Below are 13334 nucleotides of genomic sequence, written 5' to 3'. Positions count from 1 at the left end.
GGGGATGCTCAGCCATTCTGTGTCTGCAGTGCCTCCGTGGCAGTGTGAGGACCTGCCCACCTACTGTGGTCGTCTCAGTGCAGAAGAGGCTAGGCACCCGGCAGTCCTTTCCCTGAACAAAACCCTGCAATTCTCCACTGTGATACTACACATATGTCTCTTACCAAAGTCAAGTGCAGCAAATGCAGGATAATAGAGTTTTGCAGCTCAGGAAGGGCTTTAACTTGCCCAAGGTCACATGGCAAGTAAAGAATGAGCTGGGATCAGAACCCAGGTCTTTGGATTCCCAGACTCAAGCTGTTCACCAAGCTTTCCTGCCCCCAAAGACGTAAATCCTGCTTCCTATTAATAACAGCAACACCACCCCAAAGAGCTGGTACATATAAAGCACTTACTACGTGCCAGGCACATGTCATAAATGCTTCACAGACATTAATTCGAATCATTCTCAAACAACCCTATGAGGTATGTACTAGTACCATCTCCATGTTAGAAGCTGAAACTGATGTGCAGAGGGCTTAAGACACTCGCCAGGGTCACACCGAGCAGGTGAATAGCAGAGGTAGAAATGATCATCCTCAGGCAGTTTGATGCCACAGTCCATGACATTGCCTATGGTTCCTTCCCTACTGTCCTGGGGCAAGGCCAGCTGGACCCCAGGCAGGCTTCCGCAGCATTTGCTGCCTGAAGAGTAAGAAAAATAGCCTGGAGGGGTCACCCTCGTGGACCAGGTCACTCTGCAACTTCACAGCAGAGCCAGGAGTTGAACCCAGGCTTCCTAACACCCAGGCTCCAGCACTTTGTCCACTTTCTGCATGGGTCCTATAAGCCTAGCTCCAGAGTTCTCAGCAACTCCCATCCCAGATCACCCAACACAGCAGGGAAGGTCAGGAGTGGGGCCCAAAGAAGGGGCAGAAGTCCCCACTGCCGACAAAGAAGCCAGAGGGGAGAGTGGAGGTACCTCCCAGAGCTGCCCACCTGGTGATCGCCAGGGGTACTGTTAGGGGTGGGCCTCCTAGAGGGCATCTTCCCACCCCCCAGCCTAAGCCCACGTCTCACAGGGCAGGAGCACCTTCCGCAAATAACTGCTGACTTGAAGGTGCCTTTGCTGGCTGAGTCAGGGCTCACTAAGGGCCAGAGAGGCCCCTCCCCAAGCTGGGGCTGGAGGAAGTTGGGTTCTTCCCCTCTCAGGAGGAGAAAGGCCAGGTCTCACAGGGGAAGTCAAAGCCTGGACTGAAGCCATCCCAGGCCAGCCAGACCATTCCCACTTCCCTGGACCCCAGTTCCAGGCATGAGCAGGTAGGCCTGAAGGGCGATGTGAGGGCATCCAGCCCCTGCTTCCTGGCTCTGCTTTTGTCACGAAGTCATTGACGATCTGGCTCCGAGCTGGGTCCTACTGGGCCACCCTGAGGAGAATCACTTATTCATTCAACCATCATTTCCTGAACACCTGCTGTGGGCCAGGGCTTGTGCCAGGAGTCAGGATACAGAGATGGACAGAGCAGTCCTTGGCTGGCAGGATTCAGAGAGACACTCCATATGCCACAAACAGCAGCAAAGAGGCAAGTGCTCAGTGTAGACAGCACAGAGGAAAGAGAGGAAGGGAAAGGAGGGGGTTTGGAGAAAGTCTGCCTTTGACATACAGACCAACTTCCCCTCAGGAAGCTTAGAGTCACCCTGGGGAGACCCAGCCACCCCCAGGAAGAGGACCACATGGGCGGAAATGACTAGTGTCTTGGGGCATATGCACACTTATGCTGAAGAGGCACAGAGGGCCCAGACAGAAGGTTCCTGGAGGCCTGAGCAGCAGCCTCGTAACAAGCCTTGAAAGACTGGCTAGATGCAGAAAATAATATTCATGGCAGCAGCTCTCATTTAGGGATGGTTCACCATGCGTAGATATAAAATTGCTAAGTAAGTGCTTCACATGCACTTTTTTGTTTTAACCTCATGGGACCATGTCACTGTATGAAGTAGTTACCATTATTATCCCCAATTTACAGATTCTGAAACTGAGGCTCAGAAAGGGGCACATAGCTGAGAATAGTCAGGGGCAAGATTTCTGCTCCAAGTCCAACTCTTGACCCCATACTGCACCATTTCCCTAATCTGCGGACAGGCCGAGGGTAGGTGAAGGTGCTTCAGGTAGGGGATAGGCAAGGTTAGGAGGAGGAAACAATTATTGTATGTTTGAGAGGAGTCGCCTAGTTCCAGGGTCTCTGTATTGAGACCTTGTGGGGTATGTGTGTGTGTGTGTGTATTTATATGTGCCCTGCTTTATAAATGACAGATCCCAGGTTACAGAACCCCCTGAGAGCCAAGTACAGAATAGGCCATTAGCAGAGCAGGGAAAGAAAGCCCAGAGAGGAGACAGAATTTATGAAAGGTCACACAGCCTATAAACAGAAGAGCTGAAACTAAATCTAAGAACCAGAATACCGGCCTCTTCCCTCCTCTCAGCTGCTTCTCCAAGTCAGCACAGAGTGAATCAGCTGCTGACAGGAAAACCACGGTGTAGGGGGAACCCCAGGGGTGAGTCAGGAACCAGCCAGCCCCCAGACACCAGCTGGGCCCATCACAGAGGCCCTGGGCCTGTGGTTGGCCTCCTCGCAGGCAGCATCACAGGGTGAGGGGAAGAGGGAAGCAGGCATAGCATGCTGCTCAGCCCATGTTTACCTCTGGGCTTCCCTCCTGCTCCCCAGACCCAGGCTTAGAGGAGGGAAGCGGGTGGGCAGGGCAGTTCCTGCTGAGATTAAACCGGCGCCCCGACTCCTGGCCCCGGCCTGTCCCACAGAGGGGCCCAGGCTCGTCCCTCTTGCCCGCCTCTCACAGAGCCAACTCCTGACTGGTGAAATCATAGCTGCCCCTTGAGCTTCCCATGGGGTGGAGGAAGTGGGTTTAAAGGTGTGGAGTAGGGGGTTAAGGCCAAGCCAAAACCAGGGGGTGCCAGCTGGCCCCAGATGCTCCAAATTGAAAGGGATGCTCAGGGCTTGGGGTCACTCAGCCTTGTGCCAGGAAGGGGCTGTCTGGTCCTCAAGGGGTAGCAGGGGCTGGGTCCCCAGGGTTGGTAGGAATTGGGGGAGAGGAGCTTCCAGGCAATGGTTCAAAAGTCTGAAGTCTCAAGAGAGAGGGGACTGCCCCACATTGTAGAAACTTCAGAGGAGCCCGGGAGGAGCCAAAAATCCGCCCGTACCATGTGGGAAATTTGTGCCCCTACTGGTTAACCTCTTATCCTGGCCCTCCTTGGGCTGGGACTAGGAGGGGAGAGCTCCAAGTCCTTCTTCCCAGCAACCCTGCTCTCCAATCCCACCCCTCTCCCAGGCCCTCGACTGGCTCAGGTTCCCTCCATTTGGCCCAGATGTCTCCCTGTCCTGGGTAAAAACAGAGCCTTCTGGGCGGCTCCCTCGCTATCACTTTGTAGCACTCATCACCCTCCCCAGCGCCCACATCCACCCAATCCAGCCATCTTCCTGAGCACCTGCTATGCACCAGGGTCTAGGCTGGGTGAGGGATAGGAAGAAACCCGGGGCACACATTGGGACACTTGCTACACTGCCCTTCCAACAGTGCCTTTCCTATCCCCCAGCTGTAGACAATCCCAAAGCCCCCGAGAGCCTTCTGTCCCCATCACCACAGCCATCGGTTCCTTATCCCTTGCTCACTGGGTCCTGCACCCCAGTGCATCTAGCAGACTGTCCTTCTTAAAGTGGCACTCTGATTATGTCACCCCCCTGCTCAAAAACCTTTGGTGGCCCTCACTTTCTTCAGATCCAATCCAAACATCTCACCTTGGCGTTCAAGGTCCTCCACAAGTTGATCCAACCTACCATTCCCCCTTCACATCCCTGCACAGTCCCAACTCTTCAGCCAGACTGATCATTCTAGCAGTTTCTTAAAAATTCCCTGAACATGCTGACCACCTTGTCTTCCCCTAGGCATCTTCCTCTGACTAAAACGCTATCTTTGCTGTGGCTGCTGAAACCCTCCCAATCCTTCAGGTCCACCCAAAACTCCACCTCCTGCATGAAGCTTTCTTGAAGATTCCTCTGACCCTTTCTTCATTTATCTCCTATAAATGTTGCTGCCCCCCCAAGTCCTTTACCACATGGTAAGCAACTAAGAATGGGGTCAGTACGTCATCATCCATCATTAATCATGCGGGGAGGAGGGGTGGTGGGAGGACTTTCTACTAGATGTTTACTAAGCACTGTTTGAAATGAGCATCTCCTCCCTGCACAGGCAACACGTACTGACCTCTCTCTCTCACCACCAGACCAAACTCTAATCTTAAGCCACTCAAATACTTGAAGAGGGGAGTCGGTGGCCCCGAGCTGATCCAAGTCCAACCAGGACTTGGGATCCCAGGCAGAAAGTCCTGTTCAAGTCTCACCAACTCCAGGAAGCCCCTTTACCCCCAACCCTGGTTTCTCCAGAGTCTCACTTCTCCTGAGCACCGCCTCTTCCACACATATACACACTGTCTCCTCCACACAGTACAACCTCCAATCAGACCCTGTCCATTAGTACTTTCCAGCAGGTTCCAAAGTGTAGGGCTCATCTCCCCAGGAGATACAGGGAGCCAGTTGTCTTCGGTGCCCAACCCTGATCAAACAGATAGCAGGTATCCACACTGCCCCTCACTTCTACCCCAAGCCAAGCATGCAATGCAAGAGCTGGATTCTGGCCACCAGGCCAGTACAAACCCATGAAATCTATCTGGACTTGAGCCCTGGCCATGAGTTATCCTCTCCAGCAGGGGCATAGTAGGGATGGGAGCCTCACATTTAGCAACTCAAAATGAGGGCAAAAACCAGGACTGGCTAGTTGACGTCTGTAAACCTTAGCTCCATCTAATATACAGTGCTAAGTAAATATTTTGGGGGTTATTTGACTGGACATCTAACAGCTATAAGCAATATTACCAAAAATTCAGTTACTCTTTGGTCCAGATGATACACTCTTCAACCCCAAAATGGACAAAATGATACTGGTGGCAGGTGGCAAGTTTTGGCTCTCACAAGTTTAGGAGGAGCTGCAGCCAGCCTCTGGCCCTCCAAAAACAGTCTCATTCCCAGGCAGGAAGCCAGCCCATCACCTGCCTATCCACATCAGAGCAGCTGTCACACAGTGAAGTCTCACTGGTTCTTGGCGCCCTGCTAAGCACTATATACACATTATTCTATTGTCCTCACTACTACCATTGAGTACTGTCACTACCCCCATTTTACAGATGAGGAAACTGAAGCTTGAAGGGGGAGTGGAATCAGAATCAATTTGGTCCCAAGTCCTTGACCACTGAACTAGGCTGCCCAGTTACCATGGCCCTGGCACAGGGCACCTGCTACCACAACGGACAGCACCTGGACATGCAACAAGAACTCCAGGCACCGGGCTTAACTCTGGGCCCAATGGTTTGGAGGGGTTTTCCCTTTTCTTCCCCACTCACCTGGATAAGAACTTGTCCGCTAGTTTCTGCCAGGGGCCTCCCAAGCCAGCTCACCTGGAAAAGCCCTGAGAAGGGGACAAATGCCCGGCTGAGTTTCCCACCCCAAGTCATACTAGGCTCTCAGAGTTGGGGCAGGAGGAGGCTGAAATCTCCCTGACTTGGGTCCCCCACTCCGCCCCTGCTTCCCCAGGCCTATGGATTCAAGCCCCATCTGAGAAACTAGTGTGACCTTTAAAGCAATTCGCTTCATGCTCGCAAAGTTGGCTTTGCTCACTGCCACTCTGCAGGGAGGCAAACTAGTCTGGGCGGAGCGATCTGAATACCTGCGGCTGAAGTGCAGTCTGCTCTCAGCTGCCAGCCTCACCTTCCGGGATTTCAGCGAGAAAGGGCAACGGGACCATGGAGTTCACCCGGTTCACCCCCTTCCTCCTACTGGAACCCGAGAGGTCCTGAACCGGGTGGGAGGACGGGTCCAGGGTCACACATGACGGAGCCGGAGAATTGGGGATCAGGACTCAGGAACTTAAGCTCCTTCTCACCCACCAGCTGCCTTCGTGGCCCGACCTCACTTGTTCCGAGAAAGCTGCCTAAGCGGTCTCTGAAAGTGGAGGTGAAAACTAACTTTGCCCGTGGTTGTCCGGCAGGCCTCCCCCCGCCCCTTCTCACCTGCTGGCTCTGCTTTTTGCTTGGCGCTACAAGCCCGGCGTCGCCCGCTCGCGCCCCAGTCAGCGTCCGACTGCGCAACCCTGGGTTCAGTCACTCGATGGTCCCCCTCCCGGCGGTCCTCGGGGAACGCAACGGCCGGGGCCAGGCCCCGCCCCCTCCAGAGGCCCCGCCTTGGACACGCCCCTCGGCCGCCAGACTTGGGCCTCCAGCACCGCCCCCAGGTCCTGCAGGAATGTTGCCTGGCTCCCGACCCGACCAGGCTCCTCCCGCTACTGCCTCCCTTTTCTAACCCTCCAGCCCCGCCCCGGGTCCGGCGGAGGGGTGGGGCTCCGCCCCTCGCTCGGCCCCGCTACAGCCTCCCCAACAGAACCGGGCCTGCCCCGCCCCCACGTCACGCGGGAGGATGAGGCCAGTCCCTGGGCCCGCCTCCTCGGCCGGGTCCTCTGTGCCCCTCCAGACCCCGGCTCTGCCCGGACGCAGCCTGGTTCCCTATCTGGCTGGGTCCCGCGCTTGAGTCCTGCTAGGTGGTAAGCCCCATTATCAGCGCTACCTAACGGTCCCGCCCCTCCTCGCCCTTCCTCATCCTTGCCAGGCCCTCCCCAGGTACCAAACCCCCAGGTCCCTCCAACGCCGATGGCCGCCTCCCTAGGCCCTCCCACCGCCCCCAGCCTCCGACGTCCTCTCCTCTGGGCCTACCCCCTCCACAGCCCACCTAAGTTGAGGCCACGCCCCAGAAACGCCCCTTCCCCGCCTCAGAAACGCCCCTTCCCCGCCTCAGCGCCTCCCTAATGCTGCCCTGCCCTGGCAACCCAACCCAGGGCGGGCGGGCCTTCGGCCCCAACGCTGGCATTCCAGGGCGGGTGTATCCGGGTGCAACCGGCGAACAGCGTGGGAGCGGTTTGCGTTCCAAGTCCGGGCCTCTATCAGGAGGTGGCTTGGGCCTAGGCACTTTTTGAAAATACTAACTGCTACCACTGACTGGACTCTCGCCAAGGGCCAGGCTCCATGCCAAGCTCTGGTTTAGAAAAGTACTGTAAAAGTACTGGCCGTTGAGAATTCGCACAGCTCTATCCAGATGGTGTGTCCGTTTTACCGATAAGCAACCTGAGGTTTAGAGAAGGCAAGTCCCGGCCTCTGAGTCTTACACGGCTGGTGAGCGGGATCCAGCCCCAGGCCCTGAATCATAAGGCTTGATGCTACACCGGCTTGCCTGGACTGGCCCCTGGAGAAGTGGCCCGGACCAGTCAGTTGCTGCGGCAGTGGTAGCAAGCTGCCTGAGGTAAGGGAGGAGGCAAGGGTGGATGAGGCGGGCGGCAGGAGGGGCTGCTGGCCCATTCCTCAGAAGCTGGCTTTCTCCCTTGAGAAGTGACTCAGAATTAAGATGGGCTGCAAAAGCTCTCCAGGTGGCTGTGGCGCCCCCGCCTGCCTCCCTCCACACTGCCAGACCCCAGGGACCAGCCTCGGGTCCCTGGGTTATGACTGGAGCCGTTCACCTGTGCAGCTGACAAAGCTTTTTTGCACCCATTATCTCACTGGCATCTCACAAGGACGCCGTTGTGAAGAAGGTGTGATTATGCTGGTTTTGCATGGGTGGAGTAGGGCGGTGAGCTGGATCCCAGCCCAGCAAGGTGGTTCCCAAAGCGTGGTCCTTGGCCCAGCAGCAGCAGCAGCAGGAACTTGTTAGAAAGGTGTGTTTGGGGACCCCATCCCAGATCTACTGAATAAGAACTCCAGGGGAGGAGCCCACCAATTTGTTTTAACAAGACTTCAAGGAGATTCTGAATCACCCTCAAGTTTGAGAGCCACCTTTCAGCATAATGGTGAAGACATTCTGGTGGTCTGAGAATCACACAGACCAGATCGGGAGACTGTGACTGAAGGCAAGGACTTAACCTCTCTAGGCTGAGCCCTTAAAAGGGGAATGGTGATGATGATAATAATACCAATCTTGAGGGTGGCCGTTGAGGAGTAAATGTGATGGTGTTCATGAAGTTTGTCCACTCTTGGACGCCGTGCATGCTCAATAAATGTTCTCTTTCCAGTTAAAAGTCACCTTCATAGAATCTCCACATCAAGCTGGGGGAGTGAAGCTGGGGAGTCCTCTTAAGCCCAGCAATGTCCCATATTGTAGTCCTTCCCGCAGAGGGGTGCCCTCCTTCCTGCAGGAGGCCAAGAGCCCAGCAAAGCTCTGAGATGATGATGTGGTCCAGGGACCACATTTGGGGAAACAACGTGCTATTCTGTCTTGAGCTGGATTCCAGCTCCCCTCCCCTCAGGCTGGGGGTGTTTGTGATGGTGATTGGCAGGTGGCAAAACAGCTGGATTCCATCGCCCCCCTCCCCCAGACATTAGATCACACTGGTCCCATCTGTTACCCCTTCCTGTCTCTGTCACTCCAGGTTAGAGATGGAGGAAGCTGTGGCAACATGGAGGGCAGTCTGCAGGCAGCTTCTGGAATCTCTGTCATACTCCCCCACCATCCTCTGCAGCCCATAGAAGAGAGTCACCTATAGGTGTTCAGAGCCTGGGGCACTGGTCCTATTCCACAGAGCTACCCTAACATGTTCATAGTGAAAGCTGAGGCCCACAAACCTTATATCTAAACATTTAACAGACTGTAAAATAATGTCTGTTCTCCTGCCTTAAGGAATATTCTTTATAATGTCCAAAAAAGCCATGTTTAAATTTAGAATTTTGGGGAGGGGGTGGGTATAGCTCAGTGGTAGAGTGCCTGCTTAGCATGCACAAGGTCATGGGTTCAATCCCCACAGTGCTTCCATTAAAATAAATAAATAAAACTAATTACCACCCCCCTAAAAAAACAAAAAACATGTAAAAAAAAAATTAGAATTCTTGTATTCTTTGGAATTCTATGCAGGAACATGGCGATGTGGGTAAATCAGGCCTAACCCCAACCCCCAGCACACCCACCCCAATTCTATTCCACGTGCCATCTCTATCGTGTGTCACAAGTGGCCTAGGACTCCAGCATGTGAACACCCCAGCCCACATGCCCAAACTCTGCCCACACCCCCTAGCTACTACTCAGGTCAGCCCTCTAGGGGTGAATGCAGGGACATGCTGTGCCCTCAGAAGGATGGACCTGGGGAAGTTGCTTGTGTAAGCCCTAAAACTGGGCTTGGGCCATTTGGGCAGATATTTCCAGGTTTTCAGATCCCGGAAGCATGATTGAGGAAGAGGGCAGGATGCAGGCTCTGGGTAGACACAGGTGGCACTCTTGTCCAGGTCTATGGGTAGCACTGCCATTCATTCAGCCTTGTCTTCCCAGCACCTAGCATAATGCCTGGCACACATTGGAAGCTTAAGGGACAGTCATTGAGTAGATGTGTGTTCTCAATTATTTACTGAAATAGCAAATTGGGTTGGTTCCTTCAGTGTTTCCTCTCTTCCACTGCTGCTGGAAGAAGTCATGTTTTGTCATGACTTCGCTTGGGTGTTTTTCCAGGCAGAGAGCAGAGCCACCTCTAGTAAGAGATCATTTCCATCCTTGGGGAAATTCTTCAGTCCATTCCAGAGGTGAAGCCAAGAGTTCTGGAGGCTGGAAAAGGGGTAAGAAGAACCAGTCTAGAAAGACTTGAGAGAAGATACGAAAACGGCCAACTTGGAGGTAGGGGAAATGGTAGTATGGAAGACTTCAAAAAGGTTTGGCTGTGAGGTTTCCAGCCTCTCAAGAGATTCTCCACCCCAGAGGTGGCCCAGGAGCTGCTGAGCAGGAGATCTGGAGGGCCACGTGGGCAAGAACATGGGTGTTGGGGTCTCACTGGTACCTGGACCAGGGTAAGGCCCCGAGACTTCTGTACAGCTCTGGAGGGAAAGGAGGAGGGAGGGAAGGAGAGTGGTGCATCTGTTTCCTATTGTTAGGTAACAAACAAATTTATTTAGCCCATAAAGCTGCCATTTGAGGTAGGTTCAGTGGGGAAGGCTCATCTCAATTCTACGCAGTATCAGCTGATTTAGTTGGAGGCTGAGGATCTATTTTTCAAGATGGCGTACTCACATGGCTAGCAAGTTGGTGCTTGCTGTCAGCTGGGAGCTCAGCTAGAGCTGGGGACCAAGGCCTCTCCGCAGGCTGCTGGGCTTCCTCATAGGAAGATGGCTGGGTTTTAAGAACTAACAGAGACCAAGATAGAAGCATATGGCAGTTTATGACCTAATCTCAGAAATCATGTAGCACCACTTCCTCTGTATTCCGGTACCAGAGACAATCACAAAGGCCTACCTCGTTCAAGGGGAGGAGACACAGTCTCCTAAAAGCTCTTGCAGGACCAAAGATACTATTGCAGACATTCTTGTTGGCCTGAGACTCAGTCTAGAAAATGCAGTCTGTTCCAAGCGGGACCTCAGAATGACTGCAGTAGAAATTCCTCTGGTAGGAACTGAGTCTGAATTAAGCTGATTTAAAGGAAAAGGTACACAATGTTTCTCACAGAGTAACATTTGTGTACAAATGAATCAGAAGTCTCTCAGTGTCACACCAGTCAGAATGGCCATCATTAAATAGTCCACAAACAATAAATGCTGGAGAGGGTGTGGAGAAAAGGGAACCCTCCTACACTGCTGGTGGGAATGTAGTTTGGTGCAGCCATTATGGAAAACAGTATGGAGATTCCTCAGTAGACTAAATATATACTTACCATATGATCTAGCAACCCCCACTCCTGGGCATATATCCAGAGGGAGCCTTAATTTGAAAAGATACATGCACCCCAATGTTCATAGCAGCACTACTTACAATAGCCAAGACATGGAAACTACTTAATGTCCATCGACAGATGACTGGATAAAGAAGATGTGGTATAGTTCTACAACAGAATACTACCAAACCATAAAAAATAATAAAATAATGCCATTTGCAGCACCACGGATGGACCTGGAGATCGTCATTCTAAGTGAAGTAAGCCAGAAAGAGCAAGACAAATACCATATGATATCACTTACATGTGGAATCTAAAAAAAAGACAAATGAACTTACTTACAAAACAGAAACAGACTCACAGACATAGAAAACAAACTTATGGTTACCAGGAGAGGAAGGGGGTGGGAAGGGATAAATTGGGAGTTCAACATTTGCAGATACTAACTACTATATATAAAACAGATAAACAACAAGTTTATACTGTATAGCACAGGGAACTATATTCAAAATCTTGTAGTAACCTATAACGAAAAAGAATATGAAAATGGATATATGTATGTATATGTATGACTGAACTATTATGCTGTACACCAGGAACTGACACAACATTTTAAACTGTAAACTGCCTATACTTCAATTAAAAAAAAAAAGGTCCAAAAAAAAAAAAAAAAAAAAGGAAGTCTGGTGGCAGTTAGTCTTGAGTGCCTGGGTTAGTTAAGATCTTCTATCTTCAGAGAGTCCTCAGAACAGATTATATACGTCCCTCCCCTCAACCTGCACCATTTCCTTAAAGTTATAAACTTAAATAGCACCCATTTGATCCTCATAACAGTGACCCTTTGAGATATATATTGTTAGGATGCCCATTTTGAAGATGTGGAAATGGAGGCACTGAAGGTAACTGACCAGCCCAAGGTCATACAACTTAGTAAGTGACAGAGGAAGGAGAAATGATAGTTTATAGCCAACCCAGTTTTCTGTCGTAGAAACTGAGCCCCAGGGGAAAGAGCCAAGTTGGGCAGGAAACTGGTACCCAGTTTCTGACCACCAACGCTAAGCCACGTGGTCTATCCCTAAAGGCTCACACTGGGTCAAAGAGCTTCCCCTGAGGCCTTGAAGGGACCCTGTTTCCTGCTTGAGAAGCAGAAAGAAGCCCGGTCGCCTGGTCCCCAGAGAGCTGGGCTCCAGCCCATGCTTGACACAAGTCTGCCCATACTCAGTCCTCTTGCTGTGTCTCGAGCCAGGAAGTGGTTAATAGCAATTTCTCAAGCCTGAGTCTATTGCTAAACACGGTAATTCCTGCATTTGAATTGGCTCAGCAGGGCCAGGGCCTTTACTTTCTCCTCCAAAGGACTGGATGAGGATCTGAACTCTAAGCCCCTTGTAAAGCTGGGTCCTGGCTGGGACAGAACCCAAGTTCCCAGCAAAGAGACTGAGCCATTGATTCCTTCCCATCTCAGCCATTGAACAAAGATCACTTAGACTGCAGCTCTGATCCCACCCTGTCCCCTGCTACAAGGGAGAAGGTCCGTGGGTTAATCCCAAGCAGCCCTGGCCTCAGGGGGCTTTTGGCACAGCAGGGACGCTGACCCGGAAACCATGGCAGCCGTGCCCTGCAGCTTTACGATACCAAGAGCAATGGCAACGGTACTGACAGCAGCCTCCATTTTTAAACTAAGCTCTCCCCATGCGCCAGACAACTTAAAGATGACTTTGAGTGTATTTAACTAGTTTAATAACTAGCATTTGTGTAGTGCTTTACATATTATGAAACTGTATATTTTTAAACAACTGTGGCACTTGGGCAACTGAAACTATTAAATAATGTCTCCCCACCCACAATTCCCTGTTAGGCCTGTTGCTTTCCCCTTCCGGGCATCAAGTCAACCCTTCGCAGGGACTGGGGACCCCAACAGTCGTAAGCCCACATGCCAATGTATATTTGTTTATAATTGAGATGTATGCATTAATGTGCTACCGTTTTGCACATTCGGAACCATATGCAAAAATAAAATTTAAAAAGAGAAGATAAAAATATTCACGATATAAAAAAAAAAACAAGCCAATATAAAGCAATCCTACCATTTTCTCCTTGAACCCCATGGATCCTGTTGGAGACGAACCCCATGGATCCTGTTGGAGACAAATCCCACAACCCCTATGCACACAGGGAAGAGTTGTTGGAGCAGAAAACACAGAAGGCTCCCCTGGACAACCCTGTTTCAGTGTCTCCAGACACTCCTAAGTCCCTGAGATGAATGAGGAGCTGTTGCCAAAATGGGAGCTCTCACACCTGCCACTGGGTGGAGCTGCACAAAACCAGCGTGAGATCCTCCTCTGAATCAGGCCCAAGGCTAAAAAGGACACTCCTGTGGCCCAAGAAGCCAATAGTATACAGTCTTACTGTAAAGTTGAGAACGCCAAGGCTCAGAGAGTGGAGTGGAAAAAATTTTGAATTTGTCACACGTATTTAAAAATTGAGGAATTTCATACTAACATTTAGATTTACAGCTTCTGTTGGAAAATAGAAAAATCCAAACACTGTGATGTGCATTCTGACACAAG

The 13334-nt window shown here is 51.6% G+C and overlaps 1 protein-coding gene across 2 annotated transcripts in view; it reads right to left on the bottom strand.

The window, feature by feature from the left end:
• CD82 (CD82 molecule) overlaps nucleotides 1-6282 on the bottom strand; it is a 50458-nt gene extending 44176 nt beyond the window's left edge. Inside the window, exons 1-2 of one of the 2 annotated variants that reach the window (XM_032488512.1) lie at nucleotides 6113-6282; nucleotides 5447-5511 (exon numbers count right to left, since the gene is read on the bottom strand). The gene's annotated coding sequence lies outside the window, so the exon portion shown is untranslated. The remainder of the gene's footprint in view (nucleotides 1-5446; nucleotides 5512-6112) is intronic. The other variant, XM_032488511.1, reaches the window with a different exon arrangement.
• Between the last annotated feature and the right edge of the window lie 7052 nt (nucleotides 6283-13334).

The sequence above is a fragment of the Camelus ferus genome, chromosome 10, assembly GCF_009834535.1.
Source record: "Camelus ferus isolate YT-003-E chromosome 10, BCGSAC_Cfer_1.0, whole genome shotgun sequence".
In the NCBI taxonomy this organism is placed as follows: domain Eukaryota; kingdom Metazoa; phylum Chordata; class Mammalia; order Artiodactyla; family Camelidae; genus Camelus; species Camelus ferus.
Note: the sequence above shows the minus strand (reverse complement) of the source record. Positions and strands in the feature narration are given on the sequence as shown.